The 18,183-nt window shown below is 43.2% G+C and overlaps 1 non-coding gene across 1 annotated transcript; it reads right to left on the bottom strand.

Moving 5' to 3' along the window:
* Positions 1 to 4,472: 4,472 nt before the first annotated feature.
* On the bottom strand, positions 4,473 to 4,546 carry Trnai-uau (transfer RNA isoleucine (anticodon UAU)). The gene has a single exon. It is a non-coding gene; the product is annotated as a tRNA-Ile (tRNA).
* Between the last annotated feature and the right edge of the window lie 13,637 nt (positions 4,547 to 18,183).

Below are 18,183 nucleotides of genomic sequence, written 5' to 3' on the forward strand. Positions count from 1 at the left end.
CGTGTGGGTGCCTCGAATGCTGACGGACGACCACATGGCTGCCTGTGTGGCATGTTGCCAAACAATGTTGACATGCAACGACAGCATGAATGGGACCTTCTTTTCGTCAGTTGTGACAATGGATGAGATGTGGATGCCATTTTTCAATCCAGAAACAAAGCGCCAGTCAGCTCAATGGAAGCACACAGATTCACTGCCACCAAAAAAAATTCGGCTAACCGCCAGTGCTGAAAAAATGATGGTGTCCATGTTCTGGGACAGCGAGGGCGTAATCCTTGCCCATTGTGTTCCAAAGGGCACTACGGTGACAGGTGCATCCTACGAAAATGTTCTGAAGAACAAATTCCTTCCTACACTGCAACAAAAACGTCTGGGAAGGGCTGTGCGTGTGCTCTTTCACCACGACAATGCACCCGCACATCGAGCTAACGTTACGCAACAGTTTCTTCGTGATAACAACTTTGAAATGATTCCTCAGGCTCCCTACTCACCTGACCTGGCTCCTAGTGACTTTTTGCTTTTTCCAACAATGAAAGACACTCTCCGTGGCCGCACATTCACCAGCCGTGCTGCTGTTGCCTCAGCAATTTTCCAGTGGTCAAAACAGACTCCTAAAGAAGCCTTAGCCGCTGCCATGGAGTCATGGCGTCAGCATTGTGAAAAATGTGTACGTCTGCAGGGCGATTACGTCGAGAAGTAACGCCAGTTTCGTCGATTTCGGGTGAGTAGTTAATTAGAAAAACATCAGAGGCCTCCTTAGAACTTGAATGCACCTCGTATCTACATTCTTCCTGTGTTCAACCTGCACTCCTTGTGGCAGAAGCCCTTCTTGTGTTTTTCCGACATCCTCTAACCTAAAACACCACCCAGTCCACGCCAAACAGCCCCTGCTACCCGTGATGCTGCCTCTTGCGTATATTGGATACTGACCTGTTCAGCAGAACCTGACCCAACCACATTTGGCGAAGGCGAGGAATCTACAGTCTACACGGTCGCAGAACCGCCTGAGCCTCTGATTCAGACCCTCCACTTAGCTTTGTACCAGAGGTCCGCTACTGGTCCTGTCGATTATGCTGCAAATGGTCAGCTCTGCTGTCATCCTGCAAGTAAGGCTGGCAGCCTTTAACACTTCTGTTAGCTGCTCGAAACCAGAGAGAATCTCTTCTGATCCAAAGTGACAAACATCATTGATACCGACGTGAGCAACCACCTGCAGTTGGCTGCAGCCTGTGCTCTTCATGGCATCTGGGAGGACCCTTTCCACATCTGGAATGACTCCACCCAGTATGCACATGGAGTGCACGTTGGTTTCCTTACCCTTCCTGTCAGCCAAGTTACTAAGGGGCCCCATAACGAGCCTAATGCTGGAGTTCCCAACTACCAATAATCCCACCCTATATGATTGCCCGAATCTTCCAGGCTGAGTGGTTTCCTCTGAAACAGGACAGGCGACAGCATCTGGCTCAGCGACAGTGTCAGCCACAGACAGCACCTGGAACCTGTTTGTCAGATAAGCCAGAGAGGCCTTACATGTGGTGGCCTGGGAAGTTGTTCGCCGCCTGCTTCGTCCTGGGCGACCTCCCACTCGACCACAGGCAAGGGGTCAGCCTCAGTGTGAGCAGTAACTGGTTTGGCCACCGGTGAGGACCGATCGGAGGACTCGGACGTGCTGGACGTCCATTGGATCCCCAAGGCTGGCCCACAACAGTGTTGCCCATACACTGCAGCCTCAAGCCATCACAGCCTGAAGTTGAGTGCGAAGTGTCACCAACTCGGCTCGCATCCGCACACAACAATATTTCTGATATTCGCATGAACAGTAATTGATGTCATGGCCTGTATTAGTTTTTCATCAAGGTCCTCATCACTCTGAATTTTAGGTATAGGATAGATCCACTCGTTGCATTCCCTTTGATTCGACATTAGTTCTGCTGGCGTGTAACCAGTTGACATGTGGGGTGGGTTGTTGAGTATCTGCTTGAACGGGGTTACAAATTCCACCCATTTTGTTTGGCGTGTCAGAATATATGTGTGGATGAATCGGTTGAATTCCTTAAATACGCTTTCTGTCAAGTTTGTCTGTGGACAGAATTTCAAAATCAAAATTTGCTTGATGTTGTTCCATGCGAGAAAACCTCTCCATTGTTTGGCGATAAAGTTCGAGGCATTGTCTGAAAGTATGGCTTACGGTTTGCCGAAACGTGGGAAGTAATCCCACTCTATTCTTCTTATAATCGGGGGCGCGTTTGACGACTTCGTCACGTACAGACGTATATATTTTGTAAACAGATCTAGAAGTTCCTCAAGGTATTTCGCGCCTCCTCTTCCTGCCTTGAGCGGTCCATCGAGGTCTAGGCTTACTATCTGCCCTGGTTTCTGAGCTAATCTGGGGTTTAATGACAGAAGTATTTGACAGATTAAATGGCTTGGCCTTCTGGCAAACTGGACAAATTCGTAGGAGTTTGTCTATCTTTCCATGCAAATTAGGAACATAGCAATACATCGATATTTTCTTCTTGCATTTTTCAGGACCGAAGTGCCCCAAGACAAGTGGGTATACCACAACAAATGTCTACATAGGCATGGGGTGTACACATGCACCATCTTCCGGTTTCTGTCGTCCGATGAAATAATACTCCTTCATGTAATTTGTAAAATTTTGCTAACAAGTGTTGAGAGTTTAACGTAAGTATTCTCCTTACTTTATTCTATTTTCTGTTGGCGTCTTGCAAGGTCTTTGTCTGCATAGCTGTAGGTAGCAGTGTCGGTGAATCGAGTCTTTCATTAACAATATCTGTCAGTTGTGTAATTGTTCCTCGAATTCACAATTTCCGGTCATTCCCTCGGACAGGCGTGATAGGGCATTGGCTATGATGATGTCCTTTCCTTTAATGTAGACAATTTCAAATTGATGTTCCTGTAGGAGAAGGCGCCATCTTGTTAACCTTGGGTGTAGTAATTTACAAGAAAGGATAAAGCCGAGCGCTTGGTGATCGGAATAGACTTTTATTTTTCGGCCATAAATATAATAACTGAATCTCCGAAATGCCCATACGATGGCTAAACCTTCCAATTACGTTACTGCGTAGTTTCGCTCGCAGTCTGTCAATATGCGACTTGCGAAACTAATAATTCTGCTTTTCTTCTCTCCATTTACTTGTTCTTTCTGGAAGGGACAAGCGCCTAGACCCTGAAAGGAAGTGTCGCAAGATAGAAGTCTTCATCTTAATTTTGATGGCTCAAGATATCACTAAAGAGCAATGCTTCTTTTATCTCCTTGAAATCTCGTTTACACTCGTCCCTCCAATTCCACGGAACGTTCTTTTCCAACAGCTTGTGTAATTATGGATGGTTAAGACATGGTCTAGATAGAAAACGTCGAAACCATTCCGATTAACCCTTTAAGTTTTCTATAGCTGAAAGTTTATGGGATCTAGTCGAATTCCTTCTGAAGATAACACGTGTCCTAAAAAATTGATCTTTTGTTTCCGAATTTTGACTTCCTGAGGTTGGTAGTATCTCCGTAGTCCATAATCCTTCTGAATACCTTCTTCATCAGTTGGATGTGCCTTTCCCATTAAACGATGGCAATTAGCAAGTCATGGACGTACACCGTCACTTCGTCTAAAATTTCTGGTCCCAATTTGCAATAAAGATTCTGAAACGGACATTCAATCCAAATATCTCATCCTCCTGAAAAGCCCCTCCACCTCCTACTTCTCACCCCTACACCTCTGAGAAAAGGGGCACTTGTTTAGGTTCAAAAATGGTTCAAATTGTTCTGAGCACTATGAGACTTTACTTCTGAGCTCATCAGTCCCCTAGAACTTAGAACTACTTAAACCTAACTAACCTAAGGACATCACATACATCCATGCCCGAGGCAGGATTCGAACCTGCGACTGTAACGGTCGCGCGGTCCCAGACTGTAACGCCTAGAACCGGTCGCCACTCCGGCCGGCACTTGTTTGGGTCTGAGCCACTTTTTCTCCTTCTCGAAAATCCCCCAGCCCCCTCCTCCCCTCCCATCCCCCACCCATAAAGTATCGGAAAAAAACTCCAGCTGTGCTGGTAGTAAGGATCTCAGGCCATGCAATTCAGATAATTGTCAATAATATACTGCTGTGTATTCTTTGTTTAATCAGTTGCTGGAGACAAAGGTGGAAAATAGTTCCACTGTGGTATCTCTACTTTTATGACATCACCTCACATCCTATAGGTGGATATTGGTGCAATTAAGTCAAAACCCTTACTACACTGATCCCGCAACCCATCGGTTACCCAGAAACAATGAGGCACTTTTGATTTATCGCTTGCATAACTGGCAGGAAATATCTCATCAAATTGATTGACTCTGTGGAATATTGTAATTTGTGGGAAAAACATTCATCATATATGAAATGATAAGTAAATGGACACCCTAGCTGCAAACAGGCGTTGATGTACTTCATTAGGGACATGTTGAAAATGTGTGCCCTGACCGGGACTCGAACCCAGGATCTCCTGCTTATATGGCAGACACTCTATCCATTTGAGCCACCAAGGCCTCGTCATGAATAGTTATCATCATGTATAGTTATTCACCACATACCCTAGCTCTTGTATGCACCATCTCGTGATTACATAGGCACCCTCCTCCACCACCATACCCCTTATCCGATGATAAACTTCCTAATTGCATCTTCACACTGACCACAGGGCAAATGTGTCAGCCGCCTTGTGTATTGCCAAACGTGCAGATCAGGAGAGAAGTACATACAGTAGCTGGCCCAGAGTGAAGAAGACAACTTCATCCCATTTCACTACCCCAGATGTAATGAACCAGAGGTCTTTACCTTGGAGTATGGACATGGACTGAGTTAGTTCGTGAAACTGCCACAGAGGGCACTTGGAACAGGTTTTTTCTCCTCCACCACTTCCCATATGAACCAATAGGAACACAGCATTCAACTCTTCCCCCCACCTGGAAACCGTAGGAACGTGGGAACATCTGGTACACATGATCATGACGCTGGGGGCTATAAGCCCAACATGCTCTCAGTTGCTGATAGTGAGTGGAAGAACCATGAAGTGTCAACAGCAGCCGAGATCTTCGTCTGCCTTCACATTGCAGAAGAAGCGCAAAAGTAAGTACTCATTACATGACTTTGCTACTACTACTACTCATCTACATCTACATCTACATGACTACTCTGCAATTCACATTTAAGTGCTTGGCAGAGGGTTCATCGAACCACAATCATACTATCTCTCTACTATTCCACTCCCGAACAGCGAGCGGGAAAAACGAACACCTAAACCTTTCTGTTCGAGCTCTGATTTCTCTTATTTTATTTTGATGATCATTCCTACCTATGTAGGTTGGGCTCAACAAAATATTTTCGCATTCGGAAGAGAAAGTTGGTGACTGAAATTTCGTAAAAAGCTCTCGCCGCGACGAAAAACGTCTATGCTGTAATGACTTCCATCCCAACTCGTGTATCATATCTGCCACACTCTCTCCCCTATAACGCGATAATACAAAACGAGCTGCCCTTTTTTGCACCCTTTCGATGTCCTCCGTCAATCCCACCTGGTAAGGATCCCACACCGCACAGCAATATTCTAACAGAGGACGAACGAGTGTAGTGTAAGCTGTCTCTTTAGTGGACTTGTTGCATCTTCTAAGTGTCCTGCCAATGAAACGCAACCTTTGGCTCGCCTTCCCGACAATATTATCTATGTGGTCCTTCCAACTGAAGTTGTTCGTAATTTTAACACCCAGGTACTTAGTTGAATTGACAGTCTTGAGAATTGTACTATTTATCGAGTAATCGAATTCCAACGGATTTCTTTTGGAACTCATGTGGATCATCTCACATTTTTCGTTATTTAGCGTCAACTGCCACCTGACACACCATACAGCAATCTTTTCTAAATCGCTTTGCAGCTGATACTGGTCTTCGGATGACCTTACTAGACGGTAAATTACAGCATCATCTGCGAACAGTCTAAGAGAACTGCTCAGATTGTCACCCAGGTCATTTATATAGATCAGGAACAGTAGAGGTCCCAGGACGCTTCCCTGGGGAACACCTGATATCACTTCAGTTTTACTCGATGATTTGCCGTCTATTACTACGAACTGCGACCTTTCTGACAGGAAATCACGAATCCAGTCACACAACTGAGACGATATCCCATAGCTCCGCAGCTTGATTAGAAGTCGCTTGTGAGGAACAGTGTCAAAAGCTTTCCGGAAATATAGAAATACGGAATCAACTTGAGATCCCCTGTCGATAGCGGCAATTACTTCGTGCGAATAAAGAGCTAGCTGCGTTGCACAAGAGCGATGTTTTCTGAAGCCATGCTGATTACGTGTCAATAGATCGTTCCCTTCGAGGTGATTCATAATGTTTGAATACAGTATATGCTCCAAAACCCTACTGCAAACCGACGTCAATGATATAGGTCTGTAGTTAAATGGATTACTTCTACTACCCTTCTTGAACACTGGTGCGACCTGCGCAATTTTCCATTCTTTAGGTACAGATCTATCGGTGAGCGAGCGGTTGTATATGAGTGCTAAGTAGGGAGCTATAGTATCAGCGTAATCTGAAAGGAACCTAATCGGTATACAATCTGGACCTGAAGACTTGCCCGTATCAAGCGATTTGAGTTGCTTTGCAACCCCTAAGGTATCTACTTCTAAGAAACTCATGCTAGCAGATGTTCGTGTTTCAAATTCTGGAATATTCCATTCGTCTTCCCTGGTGAAGGAATTTCGGAAAACTGCGTTCAATAACTCCGCTTTACCGGCAAAGTCGTCGATAACAGTACCATCGGCACTGCGCAGCGAAGGTATTGATTGCGTCTTGCCACTTGTGTACTTTACATACGACCAGAATTTCTTCGGATTTTTTACCAAATTTCGAGACAATGTTTCGTTGTGGAACCTATTAAAGGCATCCCGCATCGAAGTACGTGCCAAATTTCGCGCGTCTGTAAATTTTAGCCCATCTTCGGGATTTCGCGTTCTTCTGAACTTCGCATGCTTTTTACGTTGCCTCTGCAACAGCGTTCGGACCTTTTTTGTGTACCACGGGGGATCTGTTCCATCTCTTACCAATTTATGAGGTATGAATATCTCAATTGCTCTTGCTACTATATCTTTGAATTTGAGCCACATCTCGTCTATATTCGCATAGTCAGTTCGGAAGGAATGGAAATTGTCTTTTAGGAAGGCTTCTAGTGGCACTTTATCCGCTTTTTTAAATAAAATTATTTTGCGTTTGTTTCTGATGGATTTGGAAGAAATGGTATTGAGCCTAGCTACAATGACCTTGTGATCACTAATCCCTGTATCAGTCATGATGCTCTCTATCAGCTCTGGATTGTTTGTGGCTAAGAGGTCAAGTGTGTTTTCGCAACCATTTACAATTCGCGTGGGTTCGTGGACTAACTGCTCGAAATAATTTTCGGAGAATGCATTTAGGACAATCTCGGAAGACGTTTCCTGCCTACCACCGGTTTTGAACAAGTATTTTTGCCAACATGCCGAGGGTAGGTTGAAGTCCCCACCAACTATAACCGTATGAGTGGGGTATTTATTTGTTACGAGACTCAAACTTTCTCTGAACTGTTCCGCAACTGTATCATCGGAGTCTGGGGGTCGGTAGAAGAAGCCAATTATTAACTTAATTCGGCTGTTAAGTATAACCTCCACCCATACCAATTCGCACGGAGTATCTACTTCGACTTCACTACAAGATAAACCACTACTGACAGACACAAACACTCCACCACCAATTCTGCCTAATCTATCTTTCCTGAACACCGTCTGAGACTTCGTAAAAATTTCTGCAGAACTTATTTCAGGCTTTAGCCAGCTTTCTGTACCTGTAACGATATCAGCTTCTGTGCTTTCTATTAGCGCTTGAAGCTCAGGGACTTTTCCAGCGCAACTACAACAATTTACAACTATAATTCCTACTGTTCCTTGATCCAAGCACGTCCTGTAATTGCCAAGCACCCTTTGACATTGCAGCCCATACCGCACTTTCCCGAGGCCTTCTAACCTAAAAAACCGCCCAGTCCACGCCACACAGCCTCCGCTACCCGTGTAGCCGCCAGCTGAGTGTAGTGAACTCCTGACCTATTCAGCGGAACCCGAAACCCCACCACCCTATGGCGCAAGTCAAGGAATCTGCAGCCAATACGGTCGCAAAACCGTCTGAGCCTCTGATTCAGACCCTCCACCCGGCTCTGCACCAAAGGTCCGCAGTCGGTTCTGTCAACGATGCTGCAGATGGTGAGCTCTGCCTTCATCTCGTAAGCAAGACCGGCAGCCTTCACCAAATCAGATAGCCGCTGGAATCCAGAGAGAATTTCCTCAGATCCAAAGCGACACACGTCATTAGTGGCGACATGTGCCACCACCTGCAGCTGGCTGCACCCTGTGCTCTTCATGGCATCCGGAAGGACCCTTTCCACATCAGGAATGACTCCTCCCGGAATGCACACGGAGTGCACACTGGATTTCTTCCCCTCCTTAGCCGCCGTATCCCTAAGGGGCCCCATTACGCGCCTAACATTGGAGCTCCCAACTACCAGTAAGCCCACCCTCTGCGATTGCCCGGATCTTGAAGGCTGAGAATGATCCTCTGAAACTGGGTAGGCAGCTGCATCTGGCTCAGCCAGAGACAGTGCCTGAAACCGGTTTGTCAGACGCACCGGGGAGGCTTTCTGATCAGCCTCCGGGGACGCCTTTCGCTGCCTGCCACGCCTTGGAACGACCTCCCAATCAACCACAGGCGAGGGCTCAGCTCCACTGCGGGCAGCAACCGGGGCAACCACAGTGGCAGACCGATCTGGGGACAGACGGGACGAGGTTGACACCCCCGTGATACCCGAGTCCGGCTCCCCACAGTGGTGCCCATTGGCAACAGCCTCAAGCTGCGCGACCGAAGTCAGCTGTGAGCGAAGGGATGCCAAGTCAGCCCTCATCCGAACACAGCAATCGCAGTCCCTGTCCATTCTAATCGATGTTTAACAACAGTTACCGAAACACGAGTCCGTGCCTAGATAACGCAAGCGGAACACGCAAAGAATGTATCAACTAACCTGTACAAATGCCTAACGACTGCGCTACAATCTGCTGAATTTACGATTACAGTAACTAAAACTCGAAATTGCACCTCCTATACGAAACTCACACGCAATTTAAATACGAATCTACGAAGTAAACACTAAAGCGCGATGCTACAACTGTCAAATACTATAATACGCCCGAAATATATGAATTAAACAATGCAAGTACCCAAAAACACGCAAAGAAATTAATTAAACTATCTAACAAATAAGTAAGCTAGGGTTATACGACTTGCTGCTGCAGCTGCTTATCCAACGGCGGCAGGGAGCACAATGACTGTGACCAACCGACACTGGCTGCTTTCTTTACTTTGTCAAGTTCAATTTCATGTCTTTCTTTGTTGATGCTTACAGTTTCTTCTTATTTGTTCAGCACCCTCCAGCAGGTCGAGACCTCCAATGACCTTCAGCATGCCTGAACCAGCAGCAGCCACCACCGGCTTGTTGGGACCTGCAGCAAACTCCAGTCTGTTGGGATCAGGAGCAGCAGCAGGACCATGAGATCCTGTAGCACACCTGGCCCCCATGTTGGAGCAGGACAATGAGCTGCTGTCATCCATCCCATTCATTGTTAAAGACATCCATCCAGCCAACAGTTCTCAGAAATACAGTGTTGGGGACACTGTACCACATGGTGCAGATCAGTTCTGGTCTCTGACATATGCACCATCTCAGAATATTCCAGTGTTTCTGCAAGCATGGAGTGTTGATGTGGTGGATGAGGAGCTTCCAATTTCTCCCAGTGCTCTAATGCTTTTCACTTCAACTTATAATTTACTAGCTAGAGTTTCAAAGTGCAAATAATTTGTATATAAAAATTTCTGGATAGTGACGCACATGTTATGTCAGAGACTGAAAATGCATCGAGAAATCTTAAAGTGTGGTTTGTGGAGTTGGAATGGGATGAACTGCGTCTTGCGGAACCCTATATCAATCAACAGATGGTTTCCAAGTATTCTCCATCTCCAGACAATTACTGAGCTTTCCTGACACTATCTGTAACATCGTTATATGGTGGCGGGACACTCATGGTGAGATATGGAGGTCGATCCATTTATCTGAAAGACTCGACCGTTACAAACTTGTTCAGCCTAAGGATGGTGCTATCGATTGTGTTGGAGAGATGGAACCATGGGCCGTCATGTGTTCAAACTGTGTATAAAGGCATTTTAACTATCTCCTTATGTATAGAGTGCATGCGGATGATTTCGAACCCTGCAACAAACCGATATCAAATGAAGAAGCTAAAGGAACACACATCAGTTTGAGAGATATAGGAGCTGAATTCCGTTCATACAAGAAACCTTTATTTGCAGAATAATGTCCTGTAGTGAAAACTGAGCCAGTAAACTCTTGCTGATGTTTACTATTGCTTATGTGTAAGAAAAAATTCTTATGACAAATCTTTGTTGTTCTTCTTATTTAACAACCACCTCATTAGCTAATCTAAGGTGTAGCCATTGTACCTCACTCTGTAAGATGGTTACGCCATAGTGACAACACATATTGTTATTATTATTATTATTATTATTATTATTATTATTACTACTACTATTATTGGAAGTGTTCATTTTTCAATAAAAGCTCATTGCACACTTAAACCTGATGTATTTGGTACCATGGCAGTGTGGGTGAAGCATTAGGACTTTCATTTAGGTGTGTGGTCCTGCGATGGTGTGGAAGACGGCCAGAAGAGGAAGAGGAAGAGGAAGAAGAAGAATGGGATACTCCTACCTGATAATGTACCAGCGATAGTTGTAGGTCCATCCAACTGTGGCAAGACAAATGTTGTCATGTCACAACTACACACACCTGGATGGAGTCCACTTTGAGTATATATGGGTCTTTTCAGAAACGCTGTTTCAGCCCAAATACCAGCTACTGCAAAAGATAATGCAGGTCTAACATGCTACATAAATGACATTCAGACAAGGCAGTCAAATCCCCCCCCCCCCCCCCCCCCCCACCAGAAAACAAAAAGCCAAACACAATGTTCAAATTCGATCATGTTTCTGTGGAAAAGCAGGATCAAATTCAACAATATTTCTGTTTGGGTAGTCATATGAGTGTTGCCGTATCTTATTTGAGTCAGACACATTCTAGAATCGCGAAACAGTTGATAAGTGATAAGGCAAATCTCATTATAGCTCTCAGACAAGACAATTTGAATTTAACACACATTTTCCAAGGTGCATGAAGGAACCACCACGTTTTTCAATGATTTTGTAAATATATGCATAGATTGCTGGAATCACACACAATGCAGGTTTCTTGTTACTGATATATCAAGAAAGTAGATACAGATGGAACTCCAGAAGTTTCTTTATATATAGCTTTCAAGAAATGGCTGAATATGGTAGTATACATCACGCCATGAAGAAGTTCGCAAATATGTCAGGCACTCAGTTCAAGAGGACAGATGTGCGTAGACAAATGTAGATGGAAAATTTCAGTCTCTCAGACGTAAAGTTAAGGAGCTTGACATATATGGCCAGACCTTTCTGAGACTGAACAACGAGCCAGGGTTAAGAAACTAGACATGTACACCTGGATCATTCTGAGGAAGAAAGTAGAGGACTTAGATGTAAAGGTTGATGGAACTGAAAAGAAAGTGGATGACTTCGCTGTAAAGGTTGAATGAAATATATTGTAGGTGTACCCTGTGACGTAGCCTGCTTAGTATATAACAAGATGTCGACTAAGCATAAGGTCAAATCTGCATGGAAGGCTGTTTGAGAGAAACTACGGCTACTAAGGTTAGACACTTGGATTGATAGCAGACACTGAGAGAAACCTTTAAAACAGTTACTGTCTGTCTCGATGAACTCTCAGCAAAACTACACGACGACGACATTGATGCTATTACCAGTTTCATTAACCAGCACAGCGACACTAGGATAGATAAGACATTTGGTAACAGTGTTGAAAAACCAAATATGTTACACACACAGCCCATAAGTTAAAATGAAAAAAAAAAAAAACAATACAGACATCCAATAGCAAATTTCGAAGAACACCAGGTCTACTGAACCTCTTTTTCCTCAAACCCTCAGAAGCAGTGAAATCTTCAGCCAAGGTACTGGAGATGTATGGTGAGATACTGCAACTGGCTAACCAGGAAATCAATGCAGTGCGAAATACAGGGACATTTAAAAACCATTGTCATTATATGGTCGGTATACCAGTGGTGAAGGTATTGACATTCAGCATAAAAGAGCTTGCACTCTGCACTCTCTGCAAATATGCTACAACAACCCCAAAGAGTTAATAGATCTATTACGACTGCTCATGGCATCAGCTGCTGCAGGCAATACCGCAAACTCAAATGAGGTTGTGTTAGCAATTTTAGAGCTTGGAGAGGGAGGCATAATCCAGTAAGTATGGAGACAGTAGTTAGAGAAGTGCAGAAACGATTACACGAAACATATCCTTGGAGGCATGTTATGGTTAGAAGTTTGGCTGACTTATGTCAGGCTGATCTTGTAGATACGAGGGAATATTCACATGAGACTAATGGCTTCAGATATATTGTAGTTGTTATTGATACATAATCCAAATTTGTCTGGACATTACCTGTTAAAACAAAAATGGGGAGAAATGTCACAGAGGTGTTTGAGCATTTGTTGCACACAGATATGAACCAATGCCCAGACAACCTCTAAACCGATCATGATGGAGTATTTTACAATAGATATTTCAAAACTGTGATGCATCTATATGGAATACATCACTACTGAATAGTCATCCACCTGAAAGCAACTATCATGGAACGTCTGACCAGAACAATAAAATGTCAAATGTTGATGCATTTTAATTTTTACGGCTCATAATATGGACAGATATCCTTCCAGAAATAAATGCACAGTATATTCGAAGCAAACATAGCACAATAAAAATGGGACCAATTGATGTTCGTGTTAATGGACCCATGGATACGGTGTACTATCGCATTAAAATGCTGGATCCGCATAGACAGAAATTTTATGTGGGTGATTTGGTATGTATCTCAAAACACAAGTCGGTATTTGAAAAGTCATATTTTTCAAACTGGGCCATTGAAATATTCACAGTTTCCCAAGTGCAAAGAACAAATTCCAAGACATTTTGAAGGACAGCAGAGGCACTAAAATTTCAGGACGCTTTTACGAGTACACTGGGGAAATGAAGAAGAGCTCAGAATCACACGTTTCTCATAGAGTGTGGCATAAGATGTCGAGGGAATGGCTTGGTTTTCAGGCTACAGGAAACAGCTGTATTGACACTGACGATTTTCTATATAATGGGTTGTACAGAGCACAACCAGCATAAGAGCATAATTTACACGCTAGGGGACACATTATAGGAGGTGGTGGTCTTCTCAACAACCTTCCAGCCAAATTACGCATTCTAGGTCATAACTACTGCGGACGCTGCAAAAACGTTTGGCTCTTGGTGTTAAGCGGATTAACCTGCGTGGCATGTTTGGAACATGACACTGCATACGCAAAACGTAAAGATCTCCCCAGACGCCGCACTGTTGGTCGAATTTTGGTTGATAAAGCCAAGGTGAGAAAGGATATCGGTATAGGGCAGCGCGTTACAGCGTTCATAGTTGATAATTTACCACTCGGGATTTTAAGTGGCCTTCTATATGAATTTCAAGCTAATTATGAATGCTGAAGAAGAAGAAGAAGATAACGATGATGAAGAAAAAGGGGTGTTAGAAAAACTGTATATTGACAGCGATGTTTGCAGCTACAAGCGCCCTGAAGCAAGAAGGACCGGTTAAAGCACCCTGGATTCTACCAAAACCCAAGACACCAGGTGGAATTATCCCCTTCCTCACTTCATCCCTTGCAGACCTCTCAGCGATGGGTTCAGTGACTGGTGGTGCTGTAGCTATCGCCAGAAGAATCAATAAGACATAACCAAATGATGGAAGCAGCAGCCATCGGAGAAGCACTATGCCTGAAATCATACGAGAAATGACTAGGTCTCTTTATAAATAAAAAGAAAAAGCCCGTTAGTTATCCTACTGGATACATCACTTACAAACAGAAATCTGCTCAAGTTTATCAGGGAGAAATTCGACGTCCCAAGATTCTATAGTGTCTTTATGTGGGATATATTACCGAAGACTATCTGGAAATCTGGAGAATGTGGAATACTGAATTTAGATGTTGCTGGGGGACCAAAAACCCACTGGGAAGCGTATGTTAAGAAAAATACAAATAACTTCTTCTGTTTCGGGTCATTTGGAGACCTGCAGCTACCAGCCGAGTTACAACGACACTTCACTGACAGAAGATGCGTCTTCTACAATTTTCATCGCTAACAAGACTTCAATACCTAGTTATGTGGACATCTATGCATCATGTTCCTCCACTTCCCACCGACCGATTTAAAAATTGGGGAGTAGAGCATAGCGCTGATTGGACTGGAGACACACAGCAGCATTCTGAACATCACAGAGGCTTAACAATAAACTTCATCTGGAAATTAATGGTGGAAAAGAAATTTTGGAAATAGAACCTACTGCGTACGAAATTTACGATTTAAATGTAGTTCTAAAGCGGGGGGGAAATTGGATTGCGCTACATGCAGATATCAATACACTTAAATCTTAAATAAAGACAATGAGTGCAACAACTAACTTTAACCAGAAAGGATGAATGCGACAGCTACTGTGTTTCACAAAAGGACAGGCTCTGAAGAAGGAACCTAATAAAATTTCACAGATCCGACAAGTCTCTGGATATACCTCCTGTCAGTACAGTCTGTATCGTGTGTAACATTGCAAAAAGCTCTTATCTCAATAACAGATTCATTCATATAGGTTAAGGAATCTTCCCAACATTGGAAACAGGGTGTGAGATCGTTGAGACCCTACGAACGCTATTTACCTCCCAGTAACAGTTCAGACATTGCGCCATCTGGAACTGCTTATTTAGGACCACGATAATCAACCTGTCGACTTCTGCGGCTACATCTAAAGCGGAGCCAGTAGTAACCCTGAACGTGCAGAGGCCCGGAAGCGTCAACGACGACTTCCAACCAGCCACGACCTTTTGGAACCGGAAGCAAATACCATTAACTTGTCGGATCGGAGCACCAGTGGCGAGCTTCAACCAGTCAGGGATCGCAGCGCCCCCGTGTTCACAGTGAAGATAGGACGAGAGTAAAGCATAAATCAACGTACACAACACACAGCCCGGCACTTCACAACAAAACAGCAAGGCGATCACATGTGCAAACTATGGGTTTATTATCAGTAGATCTGAAACAGCACAATGAAAGTGTTCAATAAAAGTAGCCCTGTGGAATACGGCGAGTGTATTATACGTGAGGAATATTTCTCACATAAACGTTATGCATCAACCATGTTTAAAAAGAACTATGAAATTAGGATAGTCATCCAACACAACAGAAGTTTCATATATATTGATGGGTCACTTAGGAAAAGGGATGCTGCTGCTACAATAGCATCAGGCCTTACACATAATGCTTTAGCATTCATATTTCGTGACATACGATATAAATTTAACAGGGGCGAGATTGACCATACACACAATGTAGGCATAACATCAACTCTTAAAACTTATCTCTGCTTCTTCCTCGGATTTGAACGATTTATAAAATTCTGGATGGTTCATAGACGAGCCAGTGGGTTAGAACAGTGGAAGACTACGAGAGACTTACTGCATCTATATCTTGAAAACTGCTTATTGGCTACTTTGAGGTAATGCGGCAAAGTGTTCTGAATGCTAAACAGGTACTTATAGTATGGAGTGCAACAGAGAACGACTCATAAATTCAAGGAGCCCAAGAGGAGAACGAGATGATCATCAATAAAATAATATGGAAAATGTCATACATCGCAGTATCAATTGAACAGCGTTTGAAGCTTTGAAAAGTTCTGAATGCCAGTGTATTTCTACCATTATCTTTCTGTTCATGGGAGGTTTTAAAGTACCCATTGTTATGAATTGCAAGCAGACAAACTGGGAAGGGGGGGGGGGGAGGTGACATGGTCTATTAAACCTCCATTGAAGTGGAGACGCTTACGTTCATCACACTTGTGTTTCATTCAGAAAGAGGGAATATAACAAATAACTTCACCAAATTTGACGATTACAGATTAACTAATCCCAGACTCTACGTGAACTCCGAAATCTAACCATATGATTATTCACACCTGCAGTGGACTGAAAATGTATATGTCTAGCATATGACATGTATGCAAGGTTCTGTGCCTCATACTCAGATCAATCTGTGATACAGAAATCCAAGTATCTGGCGCCAATCATCGTAATAGACTGCTCAAATTAGAACGAGATAACTAAGTCTGGCCTATAGATGTACAAACTGCATGTGTATCTTCAGCAAATTTCCCAGAACACACTGTAGCATATGCTCTACATGACCGTGTGAATAACCTTTGCCCACTCACCAGTGTTGCGCAACGACCTGTCTAAATGAACAGGTGCTGCACCATACCCAGAGCATTCCACAACGGGATCTCAGAGTGTGAACATCGCTGCAAATGCTCAGGGTTTCTATGATGATGACAGTTCATATTTAAAGATGTTGCATTCACAGCATACACAGAATATTCTGAGGATTTCGCATACCTCTGAATCACCATGATATTTGATTTTTGTCGTCCACATAGAAATTTATTCAGGCATTAAGGGGTTAAAGGTTAGATTGTGTTTTCTGAAGGAAATTATCAGTGTCTGAGTAACATGTCTTTTTGTGCAGATTTTCTTTTCATGATCAGTTGTGCAGTAATGAAGGTTTGAGCGCTCAGTATTTCACCGATTGTTGATGAAGATATTTATGAGGATAATGATGATAATATGATAGGAAGATCCAATGATTCTGTATCATAATGTATTATGGTCAAAGAGAAAGGTAATAGTTAAGTCGTATATTAAGGACGCTGTTTTTGTTTTCATTGATTTTTTTCTTTGCATTGGTATATTTCATTAGCATGCATGTAGTAAAAGGATGATGATGCAGACTTTCATGTTTACTATCACAACAGGAATCTCAAATGGTTGTTGTTGTCTTCAGTCCTGAGATTGGTTTGATGCAGCTCTCCATGCTACTCTATCCTGTGCAAGCTTCTTCATCTCCCAGTACGTACTGCAGCCTACATCCTCCTGAATCTGCTTAGTGTATCCATCTCTTGGTCTCCCTCTACTATTTTTACCCTCCACGCTGCCATCCAGTACCTAATTGGTGATCCCTTGATGCCTCAGAATATATCCTACCCACCGAGACCGTCTTCTAGTGAAGTTGTGCCACAAACTCCTCTTCTCCCCAATTCTATTCAATACCTCCTCATTAGTTATGTGATCGACCAATCTAATCTTCAGCATTCTTCTGTAGCGCCACATTTCGAAAGCTTCTATTCTCTTCTTGTCCAAACTATTTGTCGTCCATGTTTCACTTCCATACATGGCTACACTCCATACAAATACTTTCAGAAACAACTTCCTGACACTTAAATCTATACTCGATGTTAACAAATTTCTCTTCTTCAGAAACGTTTTCCTTGCCGTTACCAAATTGGTAAAAGGCAACACCCTTATATTTTATGTGAATTTTTTTGGGTAATTAGTGCAACTGGCATGGCATATATTTCTGACATACTATGTTATTTATGATCTTATGCACTGACTTTTTTTGATTTGCTGCATATGGCATACAAGATAACTACCCTGTTTAAAAATGTACTTTTTTTTCTTTTGGAACTGCACACTTTTTTGTCTTAGGTCAGATTATATTATAATTTGGCTGCTACGCAGGTACTCCATATTTATGAGACATCGTAGCATATCGCTGAATGACAAGTTGATAACACTTGGCAGAGTTGAAAAATGTGAATGAGAGGACCATTATTCAAGATGTAGATGTATTTTGTCGTAAAATGAACATTTTATTGAACAATTTGCTACTAAGGTTTTTTTCTGTATTTGGCATGTATTAATTTATTTTCTTGCCATGGCATAGGTTAGTGTTATGGTGCATTTATAATCTTGTTAAACAATACAACTGGTGCGTAACACA

The sequence above is a fragment of the Schistocerca gregaria genome, unplaced genomic scaffold (assembly GCF_023897955.1).
Source record: "Schistocerca gregaria isolate iqSchGreg1 unplaced genomic scaffold, iqSchGreg1.2 ptg000255l, whole genome shotgun sequence".
In the NCBI taxonomy this organism is placed as follows: domain Eukaryota; kingdom Metazoa; phylum Arthropoda; class Insecta; order Orthoptera; family Acrididae; genus Schistocerca; species Schistocerca gregaria.